The 14,137-nt window shown below is 51.7% G+C and overlaps 1 protein-coding gene and 1 long non-coding RNA gene across 6 annotated transcripts in view; one reads left to right on the top strand and one right to left on the bottom strand.

The window, feature by feature from the left end:
- AGAP2 (ArfGAP with GTPase domain, ankyrin repeat and PH domain 2) overlaps positions 1–14,137 on the top strand; it is a 1,117,996-nt gene that overhangs the window by 967,468 nt on the left and 136,391 nt on the right. The gene's annotated exons all lie outside the window — the stretch shown is intronic.
- Positions 1–14,137, bottom strand: part of LOC144829512 (uncharacterized) — a 354,617-nt gene that overhangs the window by 294,665 nt on the left and 45,815 nt on the right. Inside the window, exon 5 of one of the 4 annotated variants that reach the window (XR_013610693.1) lies at positions 12,256–13,005. The exons of the other annotated variants lie outside the window; for them this stretch is intronic. This is a non-coding gene — a long non-coding RNA (uncharacterized LOC144829512). Of the gene's footprint in view, positions 1–12,255; positions 13,006–14,137 lie in introns of those variants that run through there. 4 annotated transcript variants of the gene reach the window in all.

Raw genomic sequence — 14,137 nt, 5'->3', positions numbered from 1 at the left:
CAATTCACATTTACTGCACACAGACATACCAACTTCTAAAAGTGGCACTTCTCCACTAGACACATTCAATCTGAGCGCAGCATTTATTCTCACGAGTTCGCACATACCAAACTCGCCCCTGCACTTCTCTCACACCAGGAATTACCATGGACCCACATATCCCCCATGCATTCCTATGGGAGGGCAGGCCAATCTCACCACACGCACTCAGGTTGCGCACGCACTTTACACTGGAACACTGGGCTGAAGTGTGCAGAAGCCAAAAACAACTAACATCTAACATCAGGTCACCTTTAAAAGCAAAAAGTTTAGGGGTGAACCTGCCAAAAGGGCCAAGTCCCACACTTGGGATATCAAGTAGTTAGACATCACCAGAACGCAGCTACTTCTCACCTCCTTGGTACAGGTGGTCGCCAAGAGGGATATAGCCAAGAAGTGGGAGGTTGCCGACAAGCCGACCATTCAGGAATGGATGAGGGGGATGGACACATATATGACGGCTGAACAAACTACCTATCTTAGTAGAGTTCCCCAATTTTTTAAATAAAACCTGGGGCCCATGGAGGAGATACTTTGGACTCGACAGAGGCGACGACACATAACCACCCAATACACATAACACGCAAGGGACGTTGACATAAGGCCCAGTTATACACTGCCCGGGCGACCTTCACTGTGACCCATTTACCGCCTGTTCCGGACTCCAAATGATGATGCATGAACAGAACGATAAAAAACTGGTGGCGAATCTTAATTTTTAAAAATCTATGTTGGGGGTTAGATGGCCTGGATGTTGAAGATACTGTTTGTATTGATATGTGAGTGACTCCTGCATCTGTACTATGTGACAACTGTATTGCGCTAATTGTTCAGTTTCAAAATAAAATACATTACAAAAAAAATAATGGTTTGGGTGGCAGGAATTAGTCATTTTTAGGTCTCGCCCTGGAATTCGCATCCGAAGGATGCGTCCAGGGCTGGAGACTTATAGCGAGCTGACACGGGGGAATGACGGACAAAAAACTGTCACGCGCTTCTCCCCGGCTGGATTCAGCTGCTTGCACGCGCACGTCGGCTCCGTCCACATTCACAAGAATTCCCGCGCCGTGCACATCCCCACACATACACACATGCATGCATGCGCATACACACACAGAGACACTCGCTCGCACACACTCTCTCCCTCCCCCCGCAGTCATCACACACGCATACACACACGCACGCATACACACAGACTCCAAGACACATACACACACGCACGCTCACACACATACAGAGCCCCCCGCCACCCCACGCACACACACATGCCCCCCGCCCCTCAGTAAAGGCTCAGTAAAGGCCCCCACTCACCGGTACTTGTCTTCAGGCGAGGGCTCGTTGCAGGCGGCGGCGGTCTCTTCCTTCTGTGCGTGCGAGGCTCTCTCACCTCACGGGAGCCCGCCCGGGCTTCCGGTGTGTCTTCACGTCCCGCCCCCGGCCTGCCTGACTTTCCGCCCGGGATTGAAAACCTTGTTCTCATATTAATAATCACTCGCGCTTCATTCGCGGGTGAGTCTTAATGTGTGTTGTTGAAGTGTGTAACCTCATTCTCTTGTATGTACAGCGCACAGACACCTTCCGTCTTCACGCCAGCGCCCATGGTTGAGGCTGTCAATGCTTCCTCAGCTGGTAACCGACAGGCGGAGGTATCTTGCGGGTATAGAAAGCAGCTGGCGCTACAGGCAGCGAACGCCAGGGGCTGTTGGCATTACTGGATGCCACTCTGGTTTATGCACAGACAAGAAATCCCCCCTGGGACAAAACGCTGTTTTTTTAGAAAAGTTTTGTAAATTCTACCTGAAGCCACAGGAGAAGGCGCTGCTGGCACGCACTGGCAAACCACCTACTCAGAGGGAAAGTAAACGCAACAGGATAAAACTGTTTGAAGCGGACTACCAGTGATAATGTAAACTAAACCCCAGGCCAGCACCTCCACGCTTAATAACTGAGACGTTTTATGGTGAACGCTGCAGTTTATTTTGGAGCCGTGTAAACATTTACATATCTCTGTCCAGCGATGTCAGTGTTTCCCTTCCACCTTCACCACGAAGTCATTAAAGCGGCAGCGCGGATTAGGGTGTCAGCCGCTGGGACTTCCCTCCCTGCAGGATCAGGGATCTGGTACCAAGGGTCGAATGCATTAGATTTCCCGCTTAACACCGTGACGTGTACCGGACCGCATTTCAGTGGTGAATACGTGAAAGAGCGAAACTCGTACAGCACAGCCGATAGTGTCTAGCGATGTCCCTCCGAAGTCACGCAATGTCCAATGTCTGACATTCCTCCTCCTAGTCAGGGATCTGCGTGACTGTAAAGTCAATAAACGGCATTGTACAATTGGGAACAATACACACCTGTGCTCCTATAGTGCACGTCACTTTCTCTCTGCACCGTGTAACCTCGCGCAGGGGCCCCTCCCGAAACCTATTTATGACCCGTGACGCCTCCCAGGAGAGCAGTACTTCACCTCTACAACACGCCCGTTACCCCGCAGGTAAGTGCCATCCATGCAGGCCATTATTATGTACCTTACAACACGGTACTTTACCACCCAGGTGCGTTTTTAAAAAAAAAATAATTACAACAAAATGTAAGTTATTTACAATGATTTGCAATCGAGGCACACAACTCAGTGCTGATGAGCAACAGTTAGGCGCTTGAGCCCCATTTCCGACTGTCGCCCATTACCAAAGCTCTTGTTCACTATAAAAAATATAGGCGTGTGTGAACAGCACAGTGTAAATAGTGCAGTGACAGGTATACATATCCAAAGTGAAGCAAAACAAAGCAAAGGCTGAAGAATATTGCACACTGCTGACAGCGTCAGTTGATAATAATACTTTTATGGAACACATATCATGTACGCTCAAATATTTATGGCTAAAATATTTTGCACTGTTTGCACAATATATTTGTGATGTTTACACTTACCTATTTGAAATTAAAATGTACAAATGGACATTTAGTCAATTACCATTAAAAAGTTTTACTTTTTTGCTAAGATATTCTTGTAATCTTTTATGCAAACAAATTTAAATACTGCATAAATAATTTTAACAACAAATACTTTATATGTAGCTTTTTATGTACATAAGAAAACTATAGCATAAAGCAAAAAACATTGCCATTTACAATAATAATAGCTCAAACTTAAATAATGCGAGACCTATTGCATTGCAAATGCTTGTTTATTTATGTATGCAGAGTTAATAAACAACTGTTGTGGTATTCATCTCTAAATTAGACGAACAGCACCACCATGTGGCAGACTGTAATAAGTGCCGGTGTTAAAATGTGTCAATGCCGAGCACCGGAAATCAGGGAGCTAAAGAGATTCGCCTCCTGTACAAGCTATTGAGGTCTGAAGCGAAGTGAAATTGAATGGTAGATTATTTTATCAGCCTCAGTAACGCTGTTATTAAAGCAATCTTTGTTAGACCCTATGGATTTGCCAAATTATTACACAATTTCACAGATGTCCTATTTGTGAAAGCGGCCAGAGAGAACAGTATTTCTCCAGACAACATATTATTTAAATGGAAACAGTTTGCTTCCTCCTTTGCAAGTAGGTTTTCATGCAGGTGGCAGCATAGTGATGTTGTGGCATCCCTTGACGACTTACGGACGTGTGCAGACCATGATATCACAGCTGCATTGATTTTGGTATACCCCCCAACAGTTTTTAAAACTGTTAACTATCTGATTTTCTAATATCGTATAAAGGATCTCTATTGATGGCTCCATGTGGCCTGGTTTTGGAGTTTCCTATCAGTAGATCTTTTCTGTTGACAATGGGTGCGCACCTTTCCTCTGTTCAGACACTGCACTGCGGGGTTCCACAGGGTTCTATAATGTCACTCTTGCTTTTCACATGACCCAACTTGCTGATCTGACTCATGCTCAGAGGTTTGATCTATACATGTACACAAGCCTACGCCTGCCGTCCATCTAAAAACGTCAGAGTCAAGATTGACTAGACATTAAAAATTGTATAACCAGGATAAACCAATTATAAAATCCTGTTCATTTTAATTACAAACTTCGGAAATATTTCTTCATCTATTCTCTTTTCTCACACAGTGACTGACATGAATGCACATATTTCAGCACAGGTTGTCTACAGTCCGGGGCTCCCAGATCACATGATGTGCAAATTCCATCTCAAGAAAGCTTTATTCGAATGTAGGAAAACAATCATAAAAGCACAATAGCAGTATTTCTTACATGTAAAAATTCACATAAAATACAATTTCATTCGACAGCCTAGCGGAGTCTAGTAGAGACAAGCTCTTTATTTTTAGTTCCTTCCGAGTTATTTCCTAGATGGTACTGGGGTTGGTAAAATACTCTGGGTGGTCGAGATCTTGAAAAAACTTTGAACATAGCTTATCCAAGGAATCTTCAGGGCCCTATCCAATTTCAAAACGTCCAGAACAATGTCTCTATTTAGTTTTGTCTCTTCCTTAGTCCAGAGTCTGTGCCATAACAGCACCAGCTCGAGTTTTATTAGATCTGATACAAAGGAGAGGGCCAACTCCGCGTGACATACGCTTGCGGAAGTTTGATCGCAAAAGCTCCGAGGGCAGATGTAGTATGCAATAGTGTACATTTTTTTGCCAACACCGCCTGTGACCAGGAGTCATTGTGAGCAAAAAGAATGCCCAGATATGAAAATTTCTTAGTGACCCCGATCTTTTGTCCGGACACAAACATATTTTTAGGTTTTTTGATGCTAGAGCCACAACGCATAGTGAACGTCTTTGAAGAAATAATTCTTAGACCTATCTCGTACATAAACATGGCAAAGCTGTCCAATACCCTCTGCAGCCCTATATTGGTTCAGGACATCAGTACCGCATCATTTGCATATAAAAGGGCTGAGATAGGTCGTCCTGCCACTTGGGGAAAATAATGATTATCTTTTAAAAGTGCCTCTTCCAAACCATTTATATACAAATTAAAAAGAAACGGAGCAAGGACACAACCTTGCCTGACTACACTTTTGATTGGGAAGGGAGCTGAACGTTCACCTGCAAGCCACAGCACACTCGTGCATTAGCATCGCTATAAAAAAGTTTAAGAAAATAAATAATCTGTGAATCAACCCCCATCATATCTAAAATTGACCAAAGTTTGTCATGGGTCACGCAATCAAATGCGGATGTGAGGTCAACAAAAGCTAAAAATAGATTCCCCACCTTGGCCCTAGTATATTTTCCAACTAAAAGAGACAGGTTCAGGCCCTGCTCAACGGTGCCTACACCGGCTCGAAAGCCGTATTGTAGGTCCGACAGGACAGAGTTCTCCTCCGCCCATACTTGGAGGCATTCCAGTATTATTCTGCCTGCTGCTTTTGTTATAGCGTCTAATAATGAAATGGGCCTATAGCATGTTGGGTCCTGTCTGTCCCCCTTTTTTAAAATGGGGACAATAGTTGATTCTACCCATGTGGGTGGGAAGTCTGCTTCACAGCTAGCATTTAAAACTTGCATCAAGAGAGGTCCCCATAGGGAAGTATTAGATTTAAACAAGTCAATTGGTATCCCGTTGGGACCAGGTGCCTTACCACCCTTGCTTACAGACAGGGCCCGCTCTACTTCATCCAATGTAAACATTAGTGCTTTTGCTTGGGAGAGGGGGTTCAAGTTACAGACATCCTGGTTGGGGTGGTCCATCAGAATAGGGTTACCCATGTCCTAATAAACCTTGGTGAAATGATTAATCCACTGCTCCTCAGTTATTGCTATTTCAAGTGATGGACTGGCCTCTCTAGTCAGGAGAGGGGCCCTAACCACTTTCCAGAAAGCCACGCTATCATTAAACATTGACGCGGTAATTAATGCATCCCACAACTCCTTCTTGATGATGGCCTTCCTATCCCTAGTTGCTAATTTATATGCATCTCTGGCGCCTTTACTTCAGTACTATTTCTTGGGATTTTATGTAGTACCTTTTTAGATGGGAATGTGCTTGCATGCACCTGGGGTCAAACCAACCTTTATTGAGGCCCTTGGAGTTGCAGCGTTTGGTTAAAGACTCTCTAATGGCATTCGAGATGGGCTGAAATGAGGCTAGGACTACTTCTGGGGTCGCTGTGTCACTCAGGCACATCTCTACCGCTAGTTTAGTGTTGCCCAGTACTGAGTTGACCAGAGCGTCTTGATCCACCATTGTCCATTGCAAGAAATACCTATTGGAGCTCTTTATGGCTAAATTACCTGCCAAGTCATTATTCTTTTCCGATCTTAACCCCTTCCATGCTCATGACGAGCTCAGCTCGTCATGGCATATACCTCTCAGGTGCTCATGACGAGCTGAGCTCGTCATGACCACACCCGTTTTCATTGCTGTCCAGCACAGCAGGGGAAACTCTCAAGCAGCGATGAGGTTAAAATAATGTTGGACGGGAATGAGAATTCTAAGCAAAGAGGGAAATGGTCGCTAAGGGGGTTATCAGACACATAATAAGAATGGAGAATGTGTGCTTGGCTGTTGGAGACTAAGACGTAATCAATAGTGGAGCAAAGACCCCTACCATTAACTGTGTGGGGCATTGGGGCGGGGATTGGGCACATTTCATTAGCAAATCCCAAGTCAAGGGTGAAAATAAGCTCATTGACTTTTCCCCCAAAACTGAATGTCAGAAATGGGATACACGTGCCCCTTCATCTTTTAATGCTTCACATAGTTTGTCTCCAGCGTTCGCACATAAGGTACAATTAAAATCACCGGCCCAAATCAACATTGAGTCTTTACTACTACCTACATTTTAAAACTTTTGTAACAGGTTATAAATCACAGCTCTCACATTATCAGAGGGAATATATAAGAGTCTAGGTCCAGTTTAACTAGTTGGTAATACATATCATGTGCATACAATGTTATCTTTTAAGAGTTAATAGTGTTCGATATGTATGTACAAAGGCTGCCCTTGGGCCTACCACTCAAGCTGTTAACTGCTGGCGTAAAGTCCTATAGCTGTTCAGATGGACTGGCTCCTTGATCCAGGTCTCCTGGAAACACAGGATCTCAAACTGGTTAATCAATTCTCCCCAAAGAGGATTATTTAGCTTAGAGGATATACCAGCAATATTCCAAGAGAGAGCTTTATTATTTATTTATTTAGTCAATTTATAAAGCACACTGTCACCTAGCAGGCATCCTGGCGCTAAAGTAATTCAAGGGGGAACAGAGGAGGAGGAAAAAGGGCCCGGCCACTAAATCTTGGGGAACAGCCAGGTTTTTACACTTTTTTCTGAAGGGGAGGAGCTCCATGAGTTGCCTAATTTCCCAGGGGAGGCTGCTTCACATTTTAGCCGCTGCCACCCCAAAGGATCTGCCCCCTGACCTAACCTTATGAAACCTGGGAACCTTCACTAATCTCGCCGACGAGGAGCGCAATGTTCTCGTTGGGACGTACCAGTCGAATTTGTTGCGCATACGCACAGGTCCTATCCCATGCAGGGCTTTAAAAACAAGGCACAGAGATTTAAATTGCACTCTCTTTCTCAGGGGAAGCCAATGAAGTTCAGCTAAGGCACAAACAGCGTGCACAGGACTCGGCTACAGACATAGCTGAGAGGCCCGCCTGCCAATGAAGATCCAGGCACTTCTTACTCAAAGGCAAAAGATGATGCCCATAATCCCGCATTTTGGCGCCTGGCAGTTCTAACCATTAAAAAGGCAATCAACTCTTTCAGCTGCTGATGAGCTGTGAAAGAGATGCTGGTCAGTGGCAGAAAGGAAGGTGTTGCAGCACAGGAGGGGGTCATGCTCCTTGTGGAGTCACGCACACCTTTGGTTATTTAGATGCAAATAGCATTGAAAGAGTAAATGAAACTAATTGTTTAATTTTTTCCCCTCAATTTTTATATAGAGCAAACTCAACCCAAACATATTGGAGTGCTTTACATGAGCACTAATGACATTTCATAAGGAGTGAGTGCAGGGTCAGGGGCCTGGTGGAGAGCGTTGGGTGGGTGGGTGCGGGGTCAGGGGCCTGGTGGAGAGCGTTGGGTGGGTGGGTGCAGAGTGGGGGTCCTGGTGGAGAGCGTTGGGTGGGTGGGTGCGGGGTCAGGGGCCTGGTGGAGAGCGTTGGGTGGGTGGGTGCGGGGTCAGGGGCCTGGTGGAGAGCGTTGGGTGGGTGGGTGCGGGGTCAGGGGCCTGGTGGAGAGCGTTGGGTGGGTGGGTGCAGGGTGGGGGGCCTGGTGGAGAGCGTAGGGTGGGTGCAGGGTCAGGGGCCTGGTGGAGAGCGTTGGGTGGGTGCAGGGTCAGGGGCCTGGTAGAGAGCGTTGGGTGGGTGGGTGTGGGGTCAGGGGCCTGGTGGAGAGCGTTGGGTGCAGGGTGGGGGGCCTGGTGGAGAGAGTAGGGTAGGTGCAGGGTCAGGGGCCTGGTAGAGAGCGTTGGGTGTGGGTCAGGGGCCTGGTGGAGAGCGTTGGGTGGGTGGGTGCAGGGTGGGGTGCCTGGTAGAGAGCGTTGGGTAGGTGCAGGTTCAGGGGCCTGGTGGAGAGCATTGGGTGCGTGCAGGGTGAGAGGCCTGGTGGAGAGCGTTGGGTGGGTGGGTGCAGGATGGGGGGCCTGGTGGAGATCGTAGGGTGGGTGCAGGGTCAGGGGCCTGGTGGAGATCGTAGTGTGGGTGCAGGGTCAGGGGCCTGGTGGAGAGCGTTGGGTGGGTGGGTGCGGGGTCAGGGGCCTGGTGGAGAGCGTTGGGTGGGTGCAGGGTCAGGGGCCTGGTGGAGAGCGTTGGGTGGGTGGGTGTGGGGTCAGGGGCCTGGTGGAGAGCGTTGGGTGCAGGGTGGGGGGCCTGGTGGAGAGAGTAGGGTAGGTGCAGGGTCAGGGGCCTGGTAGAGAGCGTTGGGTGTGGGTCAGGGGCCTGGTGGAGAGCGTTGGGTGGGTGGGTGCAGGGTGGGGTGCCTGGTAGAGAGCGTTGGGTAGGTGCAGGTTCAGGGGCCTGGTGGAGAGCATTGGGTGCGTGCAGGGTGAGAGGCCTGGTGGAGAGCGTTGGGTGGGTGGGTGCAGGATGGGGGGCCTGGTGGAGATCGTAGGGTGGGTGCAGGGTCAGGGGCCTGGTGGAGAGCGTTGGGTGGGTGGGTGCGGGGTCAGGGGCCTGGTGGAGAGCGTTGGGTGGGTGGGTGCAGAGTGGGGGTCCTGGTGGAGAGCGTTGGGTGGGTGGGTGGGTGCGGAGTCAGGGGCCTGGTGGAGAGCATTGGGTGGGTGGGTGCGGGGTCAGGGGCCTGATGGAGAGTGTTGGGTGGGTGGGTGCGGGGTCAGGGGCCTGGTGGAGAGCGTTGGGTGGGGGCAGGGTCAGGGGCCTGGTGGAGAGCGTTGGGTGGGTGCAGGGTCAGGGGCCTGGTGGAGAGCGTTGGGTGGGTGGGTGTGGGGTCAGGGGCCTGGTGGAGAGCGTTGGGTGGGTGGGTGCGGAGTCAGGGGCCTGGTGGAGAGCATTGGGTGGGTGGGTGTGGGGTCAGGGGCCTGGTGGAGAGCGTTGGGTGGGTGGGTGCAGGGTGGGGGGCCTGGTGGAGAGAGTAGGGTGGGTGCAGGGTCAGGGGCCTGGTGGAGAGCGTTGGGTGGGTGGGTGCAGGGTGGGGTGCCTGGTAGAAAGCGTTGGGTAGGTGCAGGTTCAGGGGCCTGGTGGAGAGCATTGGGTGCGTGCAGGGTGAGAGGCCTGGTGGAGAGCGTTGGGTGGGTGGGTGCAGGATGGGGGGCCTGGTGGAGATCGTAGGGTGGGTGCAGGGTCAGGGGCCTGGTGGAGAGCGTTGGGTGGGTGGGTGCGGGGTCAGGGGCCTGGTGGAGAGCGTTGGGTGGGTGGGTGCAGAGTGGGGGTCCTGGTGGAGAGCGTTGGGTGGGTGGGTGCGGAGTCAGGGGCCTGGTGGAGAGCATTGGGTGGGTGGGTGCGGGGTCAGGGGCCTGGTGGAGAGCGTTGGGTGGGTGGGTGCGGGGTCAGGGGCCTGGTGGAGAGCGTTGGGTGGGTGCAGGGTGGGGGGCCTGGTGGAGAGCGTAGGGTGGGTGCAGGGTCAGGGGCCTGGTGGAGAGCGTTGGGTGGGTGCAGGGTCAGGGGCCTGGTGGAGAGCGTTGGGTGGGTGGGTGTGGGGTCAGGGGCCTGGTGGAGAGCGTTGGGTGGGTGGGTGCAGGGTGGGGGGATTGGTGGAGAGAGTAGGGTGGGTGCAGGGTCAGGGGCCTGGTAGAGAGCGTTGGGTGTGGGTCAGGGGCCTGGTGGAGAGCGTTGGGTGGGTGGGTGCAGGGTGGGGTGCCTGGTAGAGAGCGTTGGGTAGGTGCAGGTTCAGGGGCCTGGTGGAGAGCATTGGGTGCGTGCAGGGTGAGAGGCCTGGTGGAGAGCGTTGGGTGGGTGGGTGCAGGATGGGGGGCCTGGTGGAGATCATAGGGTGGGTGCAGGGTCAGGGGCCTGGTGGAGAGCGTTGGGTGGGTGGGTGCAGGGTCAGGGGCCTGGTGGAGAGTGTTGGGTGGGTGGGTGCAGGGTCAGGGGCCTGGTGGAGAGCGTTGGGTGGGTGGGTGCAGGGTGGGGGGCCTAGTAGAGAGCGTTGGGTAGGTGCAGGTTCAGGGGCCTGGTGGAGAGCATTGGGTGCGTGCAGGGTGAGAGGCCTGGTGGAGAGCGTTGGGTGGGCGCCTTATGCCTTGATGCAGCCGCACTCTGCCAGCTTCTGTCTTTGCCTCACTCCTCGTTGGGGGGTCGTCACTCGTGACTGCAGCATGTTGGAGAGTGTGAGGGGAGAAGGGTGCAAGGCAAAGGGGAGAAGGGTGCAAGGCAGAGGGGAGAAGGGTGCAAGGCAGAGGGGAGAAGGGTGCAAGGCAGAGGGGAGAAGGGTGCAAGGCAGAGAAAAGAAGGGTGCAAGGCAGAGAGGAGAAGGGTACAAGGCAGTGGGGAGAATGGTGCAAGGCAGTGGGGAGAATGGTGCAAGGCAGAGGGGAGAAGGGTGCAAGGCAGAGGGGAGAAGGGTGCAAGGCAGAGGGGAGAAGGGTGCAAGGCAGAGAAAAGAAGGGTGCAAGGCAGAGAGGAGAAGGGTGCAAGGCAGTGGGGAGAATGGTGCAAGGCTGTGGGGAGAATGGTGCAAGGCAGAGGGGAGAAGGGTGCAAGGCAGAGGGGAGAAGGGTGCAAGGCAGAGGGGAGAAGGGTGCAAGGCAGAGAGAAGGGTGCAAGGCAGAGAGAAGGGTGCAAGGCAGAGGGGAGAAGGGTGCAAGGCAGAGAAGAGAAGGGTGCTAGGCAGAGAGAAGGGTGCAAGGCAGAGGGGAGAAGGGTGCAAGGCAGAGGGGAGAAGGGTGCAAGGCAGAGGGGAGAAGGGTGCAAGGCAGAGGGGAGAAGGGTGCAAGGCAGAGAGAAGGGTGCAAGGCAGGGAGAAGGGTGCAAGGCAGAGGGGAGAAGGGTGCAAGGCAGAGAAAAGAAGGGTGCAAGGCAGAGGGGAGAAGGGTGCAAGGGTGCAAGGCAGAGGGGAGAAGGGTGCAAGGCAGAGGGGAGAAGGGTGCTAGGCAGAGAGAAGGATGCAAGGCAGAGGGGAGAAGGGTGCAAGGCAGAGAGGAGAAGGGTGCAAGGCAGAGGGGAGAAGGGTGCTAGGCAGAGAGAAGGGTGCAAGGCAGAGGGGAGAAGGGTGCAAGGCAGAGGGGAGAAGGGTGCAAGGCAGAGGGGAGAAGGGTGCAAGGCAGAGGGGAGAAGGGTGCTAGGCAGAGGGGAGAAGGGTGCAAGGTAGAAAAGGGTGCAAGGTTGAGGTGAAGTAGGGTACAAGGGGAAGGGGGAGAAGGGTGCAAGGTGGAGGGGGAAAGAGTGCAAGGGGGATGGTGATGAAGTTAATAATTTGCCCCCCCCCCCCCTGAAAAAATTTCTGTGGATACCCATGATCAGAGCCCACCTCATGTAAACTTCTTGTAACGCCACAGAGCTCCTTGAGCCTTTCTCTAGCCTGGTTACTTTTAGTGGGAGTGCTTTATACTACTCTATGTATGCATTGAGATGTACTTTATAAGATCTTTGGGATTGCAAATAAAGTTTTATGACAGTGATGGCTACTCTCTGAATCCTTCATCATGTCTGGGCTTGATTCTTCATGTAGATCAGTGGTTCCCAAAGGGTGTGTGTAAGAGAGGCGCCGAGTGGGGGTGCGGCAGAAATAGGCAACAACCGAGTTCTGGTTACTTGTGGATTTATTAGGGAAAACAAATGGTCAGTACAGCTCTTTCGGCTTGAGGGGGGTCTCCGGGGTGACCTGCTGCGACTCCTTCCCCGTCTACGGACCTTCTCCTTCTTCCGGTGTACTTCAGGGGTTCGTGGGTTTGGTTCTTCCTCGGAGTCCGTCGCGGCTGGCTCTTGCTCCTCCCCAGATGGGAAACAGAAAAGAAACAGGGACTGAGTGAGAGTGATGTACACTCACGAGAACATCGGGATAGGGAGTGAGGGAGAAGTCACCGGTGCTCGAACTATTTACAGTGTCCTATGTGGTTGGAGGGTAGTGCACAGGAATAGGGTACCGGGACTTAGGTCTCCCGTGGCTTGGTACCTACTGTACCCTTACTACTAGCCCAGCCCCGCAAGCGATCACGCACCTGAGTGAGCCACGCACCTCCCCTGGGTGAGTGGCTGGGCGGCTCGTAGGAACGGTGGCCTCCTGGCTTTCCGCCGTCCGCAGCTGGCGCCGACTCAGCTTCTCTCTGGTGTTGGTCCTCCTGTACTCCCCCGGCCTCTGGTGGTCTTTGCCGCTCTCCGTCGTCCTCCCGTGATGATCTTTCCGACCTCTCTCGTCTCCCGTACTCTCCTTCTCCGGTCTCAGTCTTCGTTTTCTCCCACTCCTTACTCCTCTCGTTCCGCTCCTCCGACCTCCAGGTGTACAAGCACGCCTCCGTTTCCGGGTCCTGACCTTTTGTCGGAAATGCGTAGTCCGCAGGCTCCTCTCCTTCTGTCAGCTTCCAGGAATTAAAGGGCCACTCCACCTCGGCCGTCTCCGACCTGCTCCAGTCCATGTCCTGAGATGAGGAAAGAGAGACAGTAGGGGGTGATGGTAACACAGGGTCAGTCCATTCCATACCTGTCGAGGTGTCCCGAGGGATTCTGGGAGTTGTAGGCGGTGAGGACGTGTCGTATGCTAGGGACCTCCTATACACCCCGTTACAGTGTGCCGCGGCACCCCGGTGCGTGGGTAAAAAAATGGTGGGGAGCCACGGCCAACTGTCAATTAGGTCAAGGGAGCCACGGGTCAAAAAAGTTTGGGAACCACTGTACTAAACTATCACAGGGCTGGGGACAACTGAAGGGCTGACCAATTAAGTCTTCACTATGTGAGCTAAAAAATCGCCCCACACTAAGCCTTTCAACTACAGAAGTTACAGGTGCTCGAATTCCCGTGTACAGTCAGTCTATGTCCTCCAGTGAGCGCAGAGCATCAAAGCGATTAAACACTGGGATTGGGAATCTGGGCTCCCTGAAGCTCCTCGAGTGGCCTCCCAAAGGAATAGTACCTCGGAGTTCAAAGGGATTTGGTGGTTTGTAAAAATAGCCTAGTGGTAGGATATGTATGTCGCTAGAATTAGGGATCCCAAGGTTGCTTCTCTCCAGAATGATACGCACCAGGAGAGGTGAGCTAAAAGTTAACACAACGCAATCTCCTTGGAGAGTCTTCTTTGTGGGGCCAACCCAACCTATACTACTGGCCATTTAAATTCGGAAAAAAGAGGATTGCCTAAACCAGTTTTTCGACCCATGTAGTGGAGTGACTTGTTCTTTAACGCTGCCCAGTGTAAGAAAGTGTTGTGGGGTAAAAGGGGAACATTTGCCAGAACCACTGTATAGGGGGTAGCATCTGGAGGTAAGTTTAAAGTGGATGGAGGTTGGATGGGGGACTCGGAGTAGTCCCTGCGGGCAATGCCTATGTCACTAACTATCGGCTGACCTGACAACCTAGGAGTCATATCTCTGCTCACTGCACCAGAAGAATTACTGAGATGTTCGACATGAGTTTCTTTATGGGGGGAGGCTGTCTAGTGCGAGCAGAAGTGAATGCTACACATGAGTCTTTACAAATAGCAATGTTCTTACCCTGAGGCTTCTCGTTAGTGGTTCTGCTAGGATTGCCAGCCCCTATGTCAACCTCTCTATTAT

This window comes from Lissotriton helveticus, chromosome 1_1 (genome assembly GCF_964261635.1).
Source record: "Lissotriton helveticus chromosome 1_1, aLisHel1.1, whole genome shotgun sequence".
Lineage (NCBI taxonomy): Eukaryota > Metazoa > Chordata > Amphibia > Caudata > Salamandridae > Lissotriton > Lissotriton helveticus.
The sequence above is the reverse complement of the archived record's forward strand: the minus strand, read 5'-3'. Positions and strand labels throughout refer to the sequence as shown.